Here is a 3,999-nt window from a genome sequence, read left to right as displayed (position 1 = left end):
TCTTCCCAGCAAGAGAGATTGGCCATTGGGATGTGCTGCCCAGGGAGTCCCCATCCCTGGAGGCGTTTAGGAAGAGCCTGGCTGAGGCACTTGGTGCCATGGTTGAGTTGATCAGATGGTGTTGGATGAGAGGTTGGACTTGCTGATCTCTGAGGTCTTTTCCAAGCTGGTGAATTCAGCATTCTGTACTCTGTGTGTGGTCAGCAGGTTGAAGGAGGTTCTTCTCCCCCTCTACTCTGTTCTACTGAGGCCACATCTGGAGCCCTGGGTCTGTTTCTGGGCTCCCTGGTTCAAAAGGGACAGGGAACTACTGGAGAGAGTCCAGCAGGTGCTGCTTTGGTGGCCATCCATCTTCCCTGCTGCCAGCTGCTTCTCAAGGAGGGCTGCAAGTGCCCAGGACAGGATCTGCCCCAAGCCTAGGGGTGGCAAATCAAAACCCCCTGCTCCTGAAAGGCTGCACCACCAAGGGAAGGGGCAGCTCAGGGCTGTGGGAGCAGAAAGATGGAGATGAAAGCTGAGCATCTTGCCCAGCCCCAGATGGGTTCTACTTCTGGTGCTAATTTACTGTAACAAATCCCTCTCTGTATTAGCAGGTCTGCAATCTGCTGGCTCTCATGAGCTGACTCCAGTGGCTGTGGGGCTTTGCTTCCTCCAGGACAAGCCATCTGGCTGCAGGTGTCTGGAATATAGAATAGAATAGAATGAACCAGGTTGGAAAAGACCTCAGAGATCAGCAAGTCCAACCTATCACCCAGCACCATCTGATCAACTCAGCCATGGCACCAAGGGCCTCAGCCAGGCTCTGCCTAAACACCTCCAGGGATGGGGACTCCACCACCTCCCTGGGCAGCACATTCCCATGCTCAATCTCTCTTGCTGGGAAGAATTTCTTCCTAACACCCAGCCTGAACCTCCCCTGGCACAGCTTGAGACTGTGTCCTCTTGTTCTGGGGCTGGGTGCCTGCCTGGGAGAAGAGACCAACCCCCACCTGGCTCCAAGCTCCCTTCAGGGAGTTGCAGAGAGCAAGAAGGTCTCCCCTGAGCCTCCTCTTCTCCAGGCTAAGCAACCCCAGCTCCCTCAGCCTCTCCTCCCAGGGCTGTGCTCCAGACCCCTCCCCAGCTTTCTTGCCCTTCTCTGGACACCTTCCAGCAGCTCAACCTCTTTCCTAACCTGAGGAGCCCAGAACTGGACACAGGACTCCAGGTGTGGCCTCAGCAGTGCTGAGCACAGGGCACAAGGACTTCCCTGCTCCTGCTGGCCACACTCTTCCTGCTGCAGGCCAGGATGCCCTTGGCTTTCTTGGCCCCCTGGGCACACTGCTGGCTCCTGTTCAGCCTACTATCAACCACTACCCCCAGGTCCCTTTCTGCCTGGCTGCTCTCAGCCACTCTGCCCCCAGCCTGTAGCACTGCCTGGGGTTGCTGTGGCCAACAAGTGAGCTGTCATCCCGAGCAGAGGGTTTGGCTCACTCTTGGGAAGGTCTGGAGGAATCCTGAGCTGGGGCTGCACTTGCAGTGCTGATCTTCACCTTCCCGTGGAGCACCTTCCCCAGAGCAGGCAAAGACAAGGCTAAAAGCCAGCAGGGGAACACTGCCAGGGAGCAACTTCTGCCTCTGAAGCAGGGTAACCTGAGCCCCTGGCATCTCCCGGCATCAAGTGCCCCTCTGAAAGGCCCTTTTGTTGCCTGCTGATGGCTCCTGGTGAGGCTCCTGTTCCCTCCCTGCCGGTCCCGTACAAGCAAAGCCTTTATCCTGCATATTTGGCTGGATAAACAGCGGGGAGCGGTACCAGCCCTGCCTGCAGCAGGTGCTGAGTGCTTGCGAGGGCAGGATTGGAGCTGCCCAGAGATAAAGACCCGGGCCAGGGTGGCTGCTGTAGCCAGGAAAGCAAAGAAGACTGAGAAAGGGATTCAAATGCATTGGCCTGCAGCAGAGTGCAGGGCAGAGGGAAGGAGGTGCAACAGCAGCCAGCCAGGCTCTGCAAAGCAGCCAGCCAGGATGGGCAAAGCAGCCTCAGTCAGCACGGTGAGAGCAGAGTGGAATGAAATCTGCTCCAAAGGGGACAAGAGGAAGATGATATTGAGACACTGGAAGGTGTCCAGAGAAGGGCAACAAAGCTGGGGAGGGGTCTGGAGCACAGCCCTGGGAGGAGAGGCTGAGGGAGCTGGGGTTGCTTAGCCTGCAAAAGAGGAGGCTCAGGGGAGACCTCATTGCTCTCTCCAATTCCCTTAAGGGAGGTTGGAGCCAGGAGGGGGTTGGGCTCTTCTCCCAGGCAAGCACCACCAGAACAAGAGGACACAGTCTCAAGCTGTGCCAGGGGAGGTTTAGGCTGGAGGTGATGAGAAAGTTCTTCCCAGCAAGAGAGATTGGCCATGGGAATGTGCTGCCCAGGGAGGTGGTGGAGTCCCCATCCCTGGAGGTGTTCAAGAGGAGCCTGGATGAGGCAATTGGTGCCGTGGTTTAGCTGATCAGATGGTGTTGGGTGATAGGTTGGACTTGATTTCAAAGGACTCTTCTAACCTGGTTAATTCTATTCTATTCTATTCTATTCTATTCTAACCTCTTCCAGTGTTCCACCACCCTCAGAGCAAAGAACTTCTTCGTAACACCCAATCTAAATCTGCTCTTCTCCAGTTTGAAGCCATTGGCCCTGGTCCTGTCCCTGCAGGCCTTTGCAAACAGGGAGTGATAAGCTGGGGGGGGGGGTGGAGCCAAACTAGAAGTGGGGAGATTGGCTGTGAGGAAGAAGTTGTTCCCCAGGAGGGTGGTGAGAGCCTGGCACAGGTTGCCCAGGGAGGTGGTGGAAGCCTCCTGCCTGGAGGTGTTTGCAGCCAGGCTGGAGGTGGCTGTGAGCAACCTGCTGTAGTGTGAGGTGTCCCTGGCCATGGCAGGGGGGTTGGGACTGGCTGAGCCTTGAGCTCCCTTCCAAGCCTGAGAGTTCTGTGATTCTGGGGAAGCTGGCTTTGCCCTGGTGTGATTGATTGGAGTGGTTGTGGTTCCTCACAAGGAGGCTTTGCCACCAGCTGCAGGAGCAGCTCTGCTTGTTGGGATGAGCTGGTTTCATAGCACAGATTGCTCTTGAGCTGGATTTTAACCTGGAGATGGGGGCTGGGGTGCTCTGTCTGGACCCTGCCTGGGGTCACCACCTGCAGCCCCAGCCGTGGCCCACCCCTGGTGCCCGGTGTGGGAGGTTTAGCCCTGGCACGGTGGAGTGCAGGAACTGCAGGCTGGAGGCGCTGCGGGAGCAGGCTGCAGGAGCCTCCGGGAAGGAGGTGAGCTGGAGCCTGGCCCCTCCACACCTGCGTGCACAGCCTGCCTGGGAAAAGGAACCAGTTTTGCACGGCTGCCACCCCAGCACAGCTCTTTCGTGGTCAAACTCTTGTTCCTGGAAACACAGACCTCCTGGAGAAGGGGAACCAGCATCGCCCTCTGCAGTTCCCTCAGGGCTTTCAGAGCGCTTTTGGAGGCTGTCAGCAGAAGCCACAGGGCGGAGAAGGTGCTGTCAGTACAGGTCAAGATCACCCTGGCTGGGCTAATGCGATGTGTAAGGGCTTCCGGGAGAGGAAATTCCTCTCTGCCTGCTCTCAGGTGGGGTCCATCAGGGTGGTTTGTGGGCTGTGATTGCCCATAGGAGGGCAAGAGCAGGAGAAACACACGGGTGGAACTGACTGATGGGCTGTGAGTGCCCACAGCAGGGCAAGAGCCGGGGAAGTATGCAGGTGAAACTGATTTGTGGGCTGTGAGTGCCCATAGCAGGGCAAGAGCCGGGGAAGTATGCAGGTGGAACTGATTTATGGGCTGTGAGTGCCCATAGCAGGGCAAGAGCAGGAGAAACACACGGGTGAAACTGATTTGTGGGCTGTGAGTGCCCATAGCAGGGCAAGAGCAGGAGAAACACACGGGTGGAACTGACTGATGGGCTGTGATCGCCCATAGCCGCGCAAGAGCTGGGGAAACACGCAGGTGGAAGTGCTTGAGCTAGGGAAGGAAAGAAGACAA

The sequence above is a fragment of the Dryobates pubescens genome, chromosome 33, assembly GCF_014839835.1.
Source record: "Dryobates pubescens isolate bDryPub1 chromosome 33, bDryPub1.pri, whole genome shotgun sequence".
In the NCBI taxonomy this organism is placed as follows: Eukaryota; Metazoa; Chordata; class Aves; order Piciformes; family Picidae; genus Dryobates; species Dryobates pubescens.
Note: the sequence above shows the minus strand (reverse complement) of the source record.